Source organism: Salmo trutta, unplaced genomic scaffold (genome assembly GCF_901001165.1).
Source record: "Salmo trutta unplaced genomic scaffold, fSalTru1.1, whole genome shotgun sequence".
Classification (NCBI taxonomy): domain Eukaryota; kingdom Metazoa; phylum Chordata; class Actinopteri; order Salmoniformes; family Salmonidae; genus Salmo; species Salmo trutta.
The window spans coordinates 118,505-133,850 of record NW_021822788.1 but is presented as its reverse complement, the minus strand read 5'-3'; positions in this window follow the sequence as shown (position 1 = coordinate 133,850).

Below are 15,346 nucleotides of genomic sequence, written 5' to 3'. Positions count from 1 at the left end.
CGGAGTCACCAATTTTGGGTCGCAAAAATGGCAACAACAAAAAAAATCTGCAATTTTTTGTGAAAATGGTTTTAATATGTTTTTTTAGGCCTGTCCAGAATGTCGCTAGTTCGGCATGACCTGGGTCACTGTTTTTGTGTCACGATAATCAAAAAAAATAAATCTGCAATTTTTTGTGAAAATGGTTTTAAAATGTTTCTTTAAGCCTGTCCTGAATGTCGCTAATTCGGCATGATCGGAGTCATCCTTTTTGGTGACAAAAATAGAAATCTTCAATTTTTTGTGAAAATGGTTTAAAAATGTTTTTTTAGGCCTGTCCAGAATGTCGCTAGTTCGGCATAACCCGAGTCACCAATTTTGGGTCACAAAAATGGCAAAAAAAAAAAATCTGCAATTTTTTGTGAAAATGGTTTTAAAATGTTTTTTTAGGCCTGTCCAGAATGTCGCTAGTTCGGCATGACCTGGGTCACTGTTTTTGTGTCACGATAATCAAAAAAAATAAATCAGCAATTTTTTGTGAAAATGGTTTTAAAATGTTTCTTTAAGCCTGTCCTGAATGTCGCTAGTTCGGCATGATCGGAGTCATCCTTTTTGGTGACAAAAATAGAAATCTTCAATTTTTTGTGAAAATGGTTTAAAAATGTTTTTTTAGGCCTGTCCAGAATGTCGCTAGTTCGGCATAACCGGAGTCACCAATTTTGGGTCACAAAAATGGCAAAAAAAAAAAATCTGCAATTTTTTGTGAAAATGGTTTTAAAATGTTTTTTTAGGCCTGTCCAGAATGTCGCTAGTTCGGCATGACCTGGGTCACTGTTTTTGTGTCACGATAATGAAAAAAAATAAATCTGCAATTTTTTGTGAAAATGGTTTTAAAATGTTTCTTTAAGCCTGTCCTGAATGTCGCTAGTTCGGCATGATCGGAGTCATCCTTTTTGGTGACAAAAATAGAAATCTTCAATTTTTTGTGAAAATGGTTTTAAAATGTTTTTTTAGGCCTGTCGAGAATGTAGCTAGTTCGGCATGATCGGAGTCATCGTTTTTGGTGACAAAAATAGAAATCTGCAATTTTTTGTGAAAATGTTTTTAAAATGTTTTTTTAGGCCTTTCCAGAATGTTGCTATTTCGGCATGATCGGAGTCATCGTTTTTAGGGCCAAAAATAGAAATTTGCAATTTTTTGTGAAAATGGTTTTAAAATGTTTTTTTTAGGCCTGTCCAGAATGTCGCTATTTCGGCATGATCGGAGTCAGCGTTTTTAGGGCCAAAAATAGAAATTTGCAATTTTTTGTGAAAATGGTTTTAAAATGTTTTTTTAGGCCTGTCCAGAATGTCGCTAGTTCGGCATGACCTGGGTCACTGTTTTTGTGTCAAGAAAATGAAAAAAAAAAATCTGCATTTTTTTGTGAAAATTGTTTTAAAATGTTTTTTTTAAGGCCTGTCCAGAATGTCGCTAGTTCGGCATGACATGAGTCACTGTTTTTGTGTCACGAAAATGAAATAAAAAAATCTGCGCATTTTTGTAAAAATGGTTCTAAAATCTTTTTTTTTAGGCATGACCAGAATGTTGCTAGTTCGGCATGACCGGAGTCACTGTTTTTGTTTCACGAAAAATAGATATCTGGAGATTTCTATTTTTGTCACCAAAAAAGATGACTTTTTGCCGAACTAGCGACATTCTGGACAGGCCTAAAAAGAACATTTTAAAACCATTTTCACTAAAAAATTGCAGATTTCTTTTTTTGTCACCAAAAAAGATGACTCAGATCATGCTGAACTAGCGACATTCTGGACAGGCCTAAAAAAAAAACATTTAAAAAGATTTTAGAACCATGTTCACCAAAAATTGCAGATTTTTTTTTTCATTTTCGTGACATAAAATTGGTGACTCCGGTCATGCCGAACTAGCGACAATCTGGACACGCCATGATTCATTTTGAGTTAATAGAAGAGGACTTCCCACCCCTACAATCTACCGTAGTTGAAAACTCACATACCACAGCAAAAGCAAAGACAGTTACGATTGAGGCCCAAGTGATCCATACACCTTGAAGCCAAGTGGCAACTCCAACCATCTCTCCACCCACCGTAGCAATAGGGACAGCACAACCACCCGACAAACCTAGATCCAGTAATGCGGCGGTGTACTCTGACTTGAACATCTCAGGTCCACCCAGCCCAGACACTAACATCTCTACTTCTGTTTCCACAGAGACCCAAGCAAACATACCCATAAACCCCACTGAGGTGGGGAATAAGGAGAAAGGGGCTAAGGGTGATAAAAATATGATGATCGGACAGACCAAAGGGAAGTTCAATCCCGGTAATGTCCCGGCTGAACCCTCCCCAACACCTATTTCTCCATACACCAGACCCCTCTCTCTACCCACCCCACCTAGTATGTCTCCAAACAATGGGCTCCCCAAAGAGCCCAGGGTGAGACTGAAACATCTCCAATACTTTCCTCTCCACAGATTGGAAACATGGTACCCACCCCACCTATCTTGGGTACTAGGAAAAAGATTGGCCAAGAACCCATTGTAAGACTCTCTCCCCTGCCTATACCGAGACACTCCACCCCAACATCTCCACCATCTCCCCGATTATTGTACCGACCAACCAGACATAATTTGAGCACCAGAAAGACATATGATTGGCATATAACTTCACATAAACCGGTCACCATTATAGGAGATTCTAACCTTAGCAGAATTCCACCACACCCTTACAAAGATATTCAGATAGATAGTTACCCAGGAGCACAATTTCATCACATTACTGGGGTTTTGGCAAAGTCAACCCCAAACCCCAATATTAAGGTGGTTGTGTTGTCACTAGGGATAAATAACAAAGACCAGGAAAGGAAATCAACACCCATAAGGCAACTACAGATACTCCACAATAATGCCACAGTCATGTACCCCAACGCCACCATCTACTGGCCAATCATGAACTTCTCACCCAACCTCACATGTCAACAGAAGGACATACTGAAACATATCAACACACATTATAATGCCCTACTGGAAATAGACCATTCAGAATTCATCCCTGAAAATCATGACAACATACATTGGACACCAGCTACAGCAGCTAAAATACTGAAACATTGGGCAACTCAGCTAAAGTGGTAGAGGAGGGTAAGCGCATAGTACAGCCCCTCCACCAACACACTAATATTATGAATCTCTCCACGGTATTTGTTCTGTCCCCTTCTGAGACTCGGCTGCTGGAGAAGGGACTGACCTTTGTCCCGACACCGATACAGTCGGACTATGGGGACCTGCAAAGGGACATCCATAGGTTCCATAGAAACCTCATGCTATTAGACCATTTTGACTATACTACTGATTTTATTACCCAACCATTCACTGAAAGATCTAAATGGGAACCCTCACTAAAGAAACTATCACAACCAATTAGAAAATTTATTAAAACCAATACACAGATTAGAGATTTACATAGCTCTACCATTACAACTTCACATAACACTACACAAGACGAAAGACTAGCTATAACCCAGCTAAGACAAAACAAACATAACAATTAAACCAGCAGACAAAGGCTCCAAGATAGTGATAATGGATAATCAGCAATATCTCTTGGAAGCCAATCGCCAACTTTCCAATACAAAACACTACACTCCCATTCCCACTTCCACACAGATGGAGACACAGACACTAGTGAGACAGACTATAGCGGACCTTTATAAAAATAAATTAATCTCACATAGACAGAAAGTATACTTAGATGGACCTGATATACCGAGACAGAAACTTTTTTACCTCTTACCAAAAATTCACAAAACACCAGAGACGTGGACTGTCCCCTTTCGGGTCCCCATGGGAAGACCCATCGTCTCTGATTGTGGTAGTGAGTCATCTCCAGCAGCTGAATTCATAGATCATTTTCTCAACCCCATCTCACAAAAACATGCCAGCTATATTAAGGACACATATCACTTCATAGACACACTTCGTACAATCCCAGTTCCAGCACAGGCATACCTGTTCACCATGGACATAGACTCTCTTTACACGAACATAGACATCCCCTCAGGGATGGCAGCAGTGGAAGCAGCACTCCGAAGATATCCAGATAGACAGAGACCAGACAAACACATCTTACAGTTACTTGAACTGGGGCTGAAAAATAATGATTTTACATTTAATAACCAATACTATCTTCAGATTCATGGGACAGCAATGGGCAAAAAGTTCGCTCCAGCATACGCAAACATATACATGGCGGACTGGGAGACTACAGCTTTGGAAAAATGCCCACTGCTTCCCTTGGTTTACAAACGCTACCTGGATGATATCTTCGGAGTGTGGCAAGACAATCTACAGGACTTCACCACATTCATAGACATCTTGAACAATCACCATCCCACCATTACAGTTAAATATATCATACACCCACATAGAATACATTTTTTAGACACCACCGTTTTCTTTCCAGACACTGAAGCAACCATAGTTTACCTACACACTAAAGTTTATTTCAAAGAAACAGACACGCATGCATTACTCCACAGATCCAGTTTCCACCCCAAACATACCTTTAGGGGGATTGTCAAATCACAACTCATCCGATTCTACAGATTATGCCCTCAACAGACGGATTTCAATACAGCTACACATATACTATTTGAGGCATTGAGGAGGAGCGGTCACTGAGATACATCAAAGCGTACACAATAGCAAGCATCATCCAAAATCAATTGCCTCTCCCTCCTAACCTTAACCCAGGTGGCACTGTTCCTGACACTAACCCTAACCCCAACCACAACCCTAACCACAACCCTAATCCTAACCACAACCCTAATCCCCAGACTTTCCCTAGAATCCCCATTCCCACATTGGGTATGGGGGCCGGAACCCAAGAGGTGACCAATCATCAGCACCTATTCACACATAAACCAACGCATACACTCAAGACTGAAAAGCGCATTTTCTAACACACAACATGCCTTCCCCCCACTACAACCATTCCGACCCATCTCAGCATACAGGAGGAACCCCAATCTGAAGGATCTCCTAGTCAATGCAACATTTTCAAACAGGCCCTCTCCCCCAGTACCCACTGAAAGCCACTACTACAGACAACTGACAAACATACACAACCCATACGCACACACCTGTAGCCAAATCAAACAACTGATGAACATAAACAGCACTAACATAGTTTATGCAATCACCTGTGCATTATGCCAAAAAATCTATGTGGGGGAAACTGGATCGACAATTTTAACACGTCTCAAACAACATCTATATACAATCACCAATAATAAACTGTCCACACATTTAGTTACACACTTCCAAACACACCATATTATATTATACACCTCAATATCACTGGGCTAGAAACAGTCTCTACCTGGACCATAGCCCAGAGAAAGGCCGCAGAATCCAAGTGGATAGCCAACCTTAGATCTCTGGCTCCACTTGGATTAAATGGCAAAATGTAAGTAGGGAAACTATTCATACATCTCACATATTCACAAACACAACCCTCCCAATAAACACCAGACTGGAAACAATAACAGAGATCACAATAGGCCAGTGCAACGCAAGGTAAAAAACCACAAAAAACTGAATTTATCATAACCCTAACCCCTAACCCTAACCCCTAACCATAACCCTACCCCTAACCTTAACCCCAACCCCAACCCTAATGTGATTTTATCTTTTAAAAGTTTTTTTTCTTCTTTTTTCCCCCCTTTTTTCTTCCCCTTCCCCCCTTTTTCCCCCAACCCATTTTTTTTTGTTTCTAACTCCAAAACGACCGTGGCGTGGTGGAGACTTAGTTTGGGGAACATTGTGGATTAAACCCCCCCCCCCCCCCCCTTTTTGGGGGGGAGGAGAAAATGCTTCCCAGGAGAAATCGGTTTGAGCCTTTGGCCAAGCCAATAGCCCTGGGGGGGAATATACCCACTTTAGGTTTAGATAGCCCTAAAACCTCCCTTGATCTTAAACTGACTATCCTCTCATCTAACCCCAACCCTTATCCCTTCATCTAACCCCAACCCTTATATCCCCTCATCTAACCCTAACCCTTATACCCTCTCATCTAACCCTAACCCTTATATCCCCTCATCTAACCCGAACCCTTGGAGCTAACATACTGAACTCCAACCTCTGGACTTTTATACTCAATCCTAATTTTAGGTTTATTGTCTTGACCCTGGTTTTTGGCCTCTATCCCTTTGGGATTGCATCCCTGGTTGTTAACCCAAGTTTTATTTTCCGGGTAATCTTTTTATTATTATTCTTTTTCTTTCCCAATTCCCCCCCCCCCCTTTTTTTTCTCCCTCCCCTCCTTTTAGTAATTAAGGTATTTTATACCGTGGTTTTACCATTTATTTAAAGTTTTGCCAGTGCATATCAGATGTCTGTTATTTTTAAACCTAACCCTAACCCTAACCTTAACCTCTCCCCAAACCCCACGCCTAACCTTAATGTTCACCATTACCCTAACCAGGGTTCTCATCCTAACTTAACCCCTATCTCCCTCCCTCACCCTTATCCTGACTCCCCTATGGGGAGTGTCTGCACCAATCACTAAACCGCAACACTTCCTCTGTCTCTTCTCCTTTGTCGTCAATACTCAATCAACAGACAATTATCCTCCCCTAGTAACCACATTTTCACATAGAATCAGATCCCTACATCAATCAATCAAACACAACTTCTCTACAGTTCAGCACACTTACATACCACCATACAGAATAATTTCAGCATTCAGAAAGAACAAAAAATGTAAAGGACCTCCTCACCAAAGCAAGATTCAGTAGTAAGCCACCACAAGACCCCAAATCTCACAATTCCCATTTTCGACAGATAAAGTTCATTACAAACATACACAGCCATACATCAGCACCAGTACAAGAATCTTATTCACTGAACACACACAACGCCATTTATATCATATCATATATCACCTAATATAACATCATCAGAAGGAGAGGGATGAACAGGAGATAGGCCTGTGCACCGTAAAACAAGCTAGCTGACACGAAACACAATTATATTCTAACCCTACCCCTACCCCTAACACCTAACCCTAATCATCAAACCAGCAGATAAAAGTTCAAAAATAGTAATATTGGATAAACATCAATACACGTATGAAGCCAACAGACAGCTATCAAACACCAAACATTATAAACCGATAGAAAATAGTATACAACCACAGACACAGTTAAGGACAATAATAAAAAGACTCTATGACCAACACTACATCACAGCAAAACAATGGGACTTTCTCTACGGTACAGACACCCCACAACCTAGACTATTCTACTTACTTACTGTTAAAAGTACACAAGGAACCGGGGACATGGACAATTCCCTTTGAAGTTCCTCCTGGCAGACCAATTGTATCAGACAGCAATAGTGGATCTTATAACATTTCACAATATATAGATCATCATATTAACCCTCTCTCCACCAGGCACCCCAGCTTTCTCAGGGACACATCACTTTATGGAGAGGATTGGACTCATAGTTGTTCCCTCCCATAGTTGTTCCCTCCCACACACACATTCACCATAGATATTGATAGCCTATACACTAATATAAATACAGCAACAGGAATACAAGCAATTAGAAATATCTTCAGGAGATACCCAGACAACACTAGACCGGACAAAGAAATATTACAACTATATCAGCCTGACTAGCAATGACTTTTTATTCAACGATCACTATTACCTGCAGGTGGAGGGAACAGCTATGGGCATAAAATTCGCACCTGCTTACGCCAATATCTACATGGCTGAATGGGAGAGAGAGGCACTGGCCAAGTGTCCATATCAACCCACTTTTTATTACCAGTTTTTAGACAACATAATAGGAGCCTGGCCTCATGACATGCAATTATTCACAGACTTTATAAACATTCTCAACAGCCATCATTCATCAATTAAGGTTAAATACACAATTCATCCTCAAGAAGTCAACTTCTTAGAGACAACAGTGTTTTTCAGTAATTACAATCAATCACAGAAAACACTACACACTAGAGTCTACTTCAAACCAACAGACACACATGCTTTACCTCATAAACACAGTTACCATCCTAAACATACATTTAAGGGAATAATAAAATCGCAAATCATACGGTTCTACAGGATATCATCTTGCAAGCAAGACCTGGGTTATACAATAAATACACTATTCAATGCACTCAGAAGAGGAGGATATTCAAAACGATTTTTAAGAACCATTAAAAATAACACATTGGCAGCCCTCCCTCCCATTCATCCAACACTCACAGACCACATCAAACCATCCACCTCTCTTAACCTCAACCCTACTCCTAACCTTAACCTCTCCCCAAACCCCACGCCTAACCTTAATGTTCACCATTACCCTAACCAGGGTTCTCATCCTAACTTAACCCCCATCTCCCTCCCTCGCCCTAAATCTGACTCTCCTATGGGGAGTGATCTGCACTAATCACTAAACCGCAACACTTCCTCTGTCTCTTCTCCTTTGTCGTCAATACTCAATCAACAAACAATTATCATCCCCCTAGTAACCACATTTTCACATAGAATCAGATCCCTATATCATTCAATCAAATACAACTTCTCTACAGTTCAGCACACTTACATACCACTCAAACCATACAGAGTAATTTCAGCATTCAGAAAGAACAAAAATGTAAAGGACCTCCTCACCAAAGCAAGATTCAGTAGTAAGCCACCACAAGACCCCAAATCTCACAATTCCCATTTTCGACAGATAAAGTTCATTACAAACATACACAGCCATACATCAGCACCAGTACAAGAATCTTATTCACTGAACACACATAACGTCATTTATATCATTACATGCACACTCTGCAATAAACAATACATTGGAGAAACCAAACATACCATAGAAACCAGACTCAAACATCTGTATAACATTAAAAGGGCACACCTACAAACGGCACTCATAACCCACTTCCAGGAGCACCCCATCACTCACCATATCAGGGTTACAGTCACATATAGGCTGGACCTGTGGGCAGCGAAAGAGGGTAGAACAAGGAGTGGATCCAGCACCTACAGACAATAACGCCAAATGGCCTGAAGAGAGGTTTTAGAAAATGGGTTTTAGCAGACAGGAAAATGGATGGAGAAGAACATGGTTTTATTTATACTCTATATATTTATGTTTTGTTCGGTTTTAGTTTGGCATCTTCCTTTTTTTAGGTTTTTCCTTTCTTTGAACAGAATAAAACAATAAAACCAACTAAATGTACAATATTGCTTTTATGTTCATATTTAACAACAATATGGTTGAATGAATCTCTCACCACATCGGCTGTCACCCAGAAAAAGGCATTTTAGAACTTATTTCAGTTTATTTTATGATGTTAGGAGGACACCTACATGCCTTAAGTACTACACCTAATATAACATCATCAGAAGGAGAGGGCTGAACAGCAGATAGGCCTGTGCACCGTAAAACAAGCTAGCTGACACGAAACACAATTATATTCAAAACCTAACCCTAACCCTATTTTCTCAAACAATCAACTATTTTTACACTATTTTAAAGATGACTCTCGTTATTCTAACTACATTGTCCGATTTCAAAAAGGCTTTACAGCAAAAGCAAAATATTACATTATGTTAGGATACAACCACAGCAAAAAACAACACAGCCATTTTCTTAGCAAGGACTGCTATTTTCAAAGCAAGGCTTGCCGTCCAAAAGCACAAAACCAGCTAAAATTATGCACCAACCTTTGACGATCTTCATCAGATGACACTCCTAGGACATCATGTTAGACAATACATGCATTTTTTGTTCGATCAAGTTTATATTTATATGCAAAAACCCCATTTTTACATTTGCGCGTGACGTTCAGAAAATGTTTTCTCCCCATAACTGCCGGTGAATAGGCACATTTAATTTACGGAAGAACTCAAATGTTGAAAAATGTTATAATAATTAGAGAGGACTGTTAACCTGTTATGGCTAGGGGACAGTATTTTCACGGCCGGATAAAAAACGTACCCGATTAAATCTGATTATTACTCCTGCCCAGAAACTAGAATATGCATATAATTATTAGCTTTGGATAGAAAACACTCCAAAGTTTCTAAAACTGTTTGAATGGTGTCTGTGAGTATAACAGAACTCATTTGGCAGGCCAAAACCTGAGAAGATTCTGTACAGGAAGTACCCTGTCTGACCATTTCTTGAACTTCTTGATTATCTCTATCCAAAACAGGGGCTCTCTGCTGTTACGTGACACTTCCTACGGCTCCCATAGGCTCTCAGAAGGCAGCAAAAAGCTGAATCGTGGATTTGCAGGCTCTGGCTGAAAAACATTAGCGCGTTTGGATAGTGGCCAGTAACAGTACTATGAGACTCAGGCTCGTGCACGAGGGGATCCCATGCTTTTATTTTCTCTCTCTTTGTACGTACACACGCTTTCCCTGTCGGAATATTATCGCTTTTTTATGAGAAAAATGGCATAAAAATTGATTTTAAACAGCGGTTGACATGCTTCGAAGTACGGTAATGAAATATTTAGAAATCTTTTGTCATGAAATGCGTCGTGCGCGTGACCCTTATTTACACTTCGGATAGTGTCTTGAACGCACGAACAAAACGCCGCTGTTTGGATATAACTATGGATTATTTGGAACCAAACCAACATTTGTTATTGATGTAGAAGTCCTGGGAGTGCATTCTGACGAAGAACAGCAAAGGTAATCAAACTTTTCTAATAGTAAATCGGAGTTTGGTCAGGGCTAAACTTGGTGGGTGTCAAAATAGCTAGCTGTGATTGCTGGGCTATCTACTCAGAATATTGCAAAATGTGCTTTCACCGAAAAGCTATTTTAAAATCGGACATATCGAGTGCATAGAGGAGTTCTGTATCTATAATTCTTAAAATAATTGTTATGTTTTTTGTGAACGTTTAGCGTGAGTAATTTAGTAAATTCACCGGAAGTTTGCGGGGGGTATGCTAGTTCTGAACGTCACATGCTAATGTAAAAAAGCTGGTTTTTGATATAAATATGAACTTGATTGAACAAAACATGCATGTATTGTATAACATAATGTCCTAGGATTGTCATCTGATGAAGATCATCAAAGGTTAGTGCTGCATTTAGCTGTGGTTTGGGTTTATGTGACATTATATGCTAGCTTGAAAAATGGGTGTCTGATTATTTCTGGCTGGGTACTCTGCTGACATAATCTAATGTTTTGCTTTCGTTGTAAAGCCTTTTTGAAATCGGACAGTGTGGTTAGATTAACGAGAGTCTTGTCTTTAAAATGGTGTAAAATAGTCATATGTTTGAGAAATTGAAGTAATAGCATTTCTAAGGTATTTGAATATAGCTCCACGGGATTACACTGGCTGTTGAGTAGGCCCAGAGAGGTTAACTAGCTTTTCACCCTCTAAACTGGCTCGTTTTTGCTGTAAATTCAGTTTAGCTTTGTTTGCCAAATTTGTCTCGGGGTGCATAAAAATCGCAGAGAAGCTCCATCGTCTATTCAAACGGTGTCAAATTATAGCTCTAGTCACACGGGAACAGAGCAATGTGTGCTACATCACTGAGAATGTCCTATTTAACTAGCTTTTCACCCTCTAAACTGGCTCGTTTTTGCTGTAAATTCAATTTAGCTTTGTTTGTAAAATTTGTCTGGGGGTGCAGAAAAATCGCAGAAAAGCTCCATTGTCTATTCAAACGGTGTCAAATTATAGCTCTAGTCACACTGGAACAGAGCATGTGTGCTGCATCACTGAGAATGTCCTATTGAAACTGCTGTAACTTTTGATGCGAATATCATTTTTTTCTCCAAACTCCAGATTTGAGTAGCAGAGAAGTAGACGAAGCTGTAAAACTTGACATATTTTGTCTAAGTGGTTGCAAAGTGGAGTTATTAGCTGATTTGTGTCAAAAGTGGCTAGATTTCACTTACAGAGAATGTCAGTTGGAAGTTTCATTTAGTTTCATTTAGTATCTTGAGAAATCCAATGAAAGCGGATGGAGGACAGAAAGACGACAAGAAAGTGAATAACGGAAAAAGTACAACAGATATCAAAAATTCTATACAAACAACTCGATCGAGACCTTTGCGGAATTCTTGAAATTGGAACGGGATTTCTAGCTTAAGACAGTATTTCATGCTTGCAACTTTCTGAAAATTGTCCACAGTGTTCCTATCATCTCGTCTACCCAGTACTGGGCACATTTATACTTTCAACGTGCATCAAATCGTTTTTAGACCTTGTTTAAGGAGAACTGTTTATCTTTGTATTTCATGGTTGCAACTTGCTGAAAATTGTCCACATTGTTCCTATCACCTCGTCTACCCAGTAGAGCAAACATTTTTCTTACAGAGTGCATCATACATGATTTAGACCTTGTTTATGGAAAACTGTATATATTTGTATTCATGGTTACAACTTGCTGAAAATTGTCCACAGTGTTCCTATCATGTCGTCTACCCAGTACTGGGCTCATTTTTCAAAGGGCATCAAACCGTTTTTAGACCTTGTTTATGGAAAACTGTTTATAACTGTATTTCAAGGATGCAACTTACTGAAAATTGTCCACAATATTCCTGCAATGTTCCTATCATCTCGTCAACCCAGTACAGCAAACACTATTTTACCTACAGAATGCATCAAACATGATTTAGACCTTGTTTATGGAAAACTGTTTATATTTCTATATCATGGTTGCAACTGGCTGAAAATTGTCCACGGTGTCCCTATCATCTCGTCTACCCAGTACTGGGCTCATTTTACAAAGTGCATCAAACCTTTTTTAGACCTTGTTTATGGAGAACTTTTTATAACTGTATTTCATGGTTGCAACTTGCAGAAAATTGTCCACAGTGTTTCTATCATCTCGACTACCCAGTAGAGCAAACACAGTTTTACATACACAGTGCATCAAACATGATTTAGACCTTGTTTATGGAAAACTGTTTATAACTGTATTTCATGGTTGCAACCTGCTGAAAATTGTCCACATTGTTCCTATCATCTCGACTACCCAGTACTGCACACATTTTAACTTCTTACATCTATGCGTTCCGCTAGCGGAACCCCTAGCCAACAGCCAATGGGATCGCATGGCGCAAAATACAAAAACAACTAAAATACCACAATTCAATTTTCTCAAACATACGACTATTTTACACCATTTGAAAGATAAACCTCTCCTGAATCCAACCACGTTGTCCGATTTCAAAAAGGCTTTACAGCGAAAGCAAAACATTAGATTATGTTAGGATACCACCACAGCAAAAAAACAACAACACAGCCATTTTCCAAGCCAGGGTAGCCGTCCAAAAGCACAAAACCAGCTAAAATTATGCACTAACCTTTGACGATCTTCATCAGACGACACTCCTAGGACATTATGTTAGACAATACATGCATTTTTTGTTCCAACAAGTTCATATTTATATCAAAAAACCCATTTTACATTGGCGCGTGACGTTCAGAAAATGTATTCCCCCCAAAATTTCCGATGAATGGGCACCATATTTTACAGAAATACTCATCATAAACGTTGACAAAATCTCTAACAATTAATTAAAGAAGTATAGATTAACTATTCCTTTATGCAACCGCTTTGTCAGATTTCAAAATAACTTTACGGAGAAAGCACATTGTTCAATATTCTGAGTACTGAGCCCCAAGCGATTCAGTTAGCCGTCCAGCCGGTGGATAGATGCATTTTGGAATGGTGATCTGGGCTCGCCCTCAAAACGGATTTATTTCGACATAAATTAAGGACTTTATCGAACAAATGAACATTTCTTGTGGAAGTGGGAGACCTTCCGAGTGCATTCAGTCGAAGATCAGCAAAGGTAAGATAATATTTTTAACATATTTCAGTGTGTTATGGATGCTGAAATATGTTAAAAATATGATCTTACCTTTGCTGATCTTCGACTGAATGCACTCGGAAGGTCTCCCACTTCCACAAGAAATGTTCATTTGTTCGATAAAGTCCTTAATTTATGTCGAAATAAATCCGTTTTGAGGGCGAGCCCAGATCACCATTCCAAAATGCATCTATCCACCGTCGACGAAAAGTTATAAAGTTCCCTCAGCGTTTGTAGAAACATGTCAGACCATGTTCACAATCAATCTTTAGGGTGTTTTTAACGTAGAATTTCGATAATATTCCAACCGGACAATAGCAGATTCGTTACAGAAGAAAAATAAAAATGGCTAGCCCTACGTGAGTTTGCACGAGGTAAGTCAATGACACCAGGTCGACCACTTACTGTTCCGGGTATTATTCAATCAAATTGCATTGTAGAAGCCTCAAACAAGGTTCTAATGACTGTTGACATCTAGTGGAAGCCTTAGGAAGTGCAATATGTCATCACAGACACTGTAGTTTAGATAGAACATCATTTGAAATGACTACAACCATGTGAGGTCAAACTTTCTGGTTGGATTTTTCTCTACCATATGAGTTCTGTTATACTCACAGACATCATTCAAACAGTTTAAGAAACTTCAGAGTGTTTTCTATCCAAATATACGAATAATATGCATATCCTACCTTCTGAGTCCGAGTAGGAGGCAGTTTAATTTGGATACGTTTTTAATCCGGCCGTGAAAATACTGCCCCCAATACTCAACAGGTTTAACTTACAAAGTGCATCAAACATGTTTTAGACCTTGTTTATGGATACTGTTTATAACTGTATTTCATGGTTGCAACTTGCAGAAAATTGTCCACAGTGTTCCTATCATCTCAACTACCCAGTACTGGGCACATTTTTACTTTCAAAGTGCATCAAATCGTTTTTAGACCTTGTTTATGGAGAACTGTTTATAACTGTATTTCATGGTTGCAACTTGCAGAAAATTGTCCACAGTGTTCCTATCATCTCAACTACCCAGTACTGGGCACATTTTTACTTACAATGTGCATCAAACATGTTTTAGACCTTGATTATGGAAAACTGTTTATATTTGTATTACATGGTTGCAACTTGATGAAAATTGTCCACAGTGTTCCTATCATCTCAACTACCCAGTACTGGGCACATTTTTACTTACAATGTGCATCAAACATGTTTTAGACCTTGATTATGGAAAACTGTTTATATTTGTATTACATGGTTGCAACTTGATGAAAATTGTCCACAGTGTTCCTATCATCTCGACTACCCAGTACTGCACACATTTTTACTTACAAAGTGCATCAAACCGTTTTCAGACCTTGTTTATGGAAAACTGTTTATAACTGTATTTCATGGTTGCAACTTGATGAAAAATTGTCGTGTTCCTATCATCTCGACTAACCAGTACTGCACACATTTTTACTTACAGAGTAGATCAAACATGTTTTA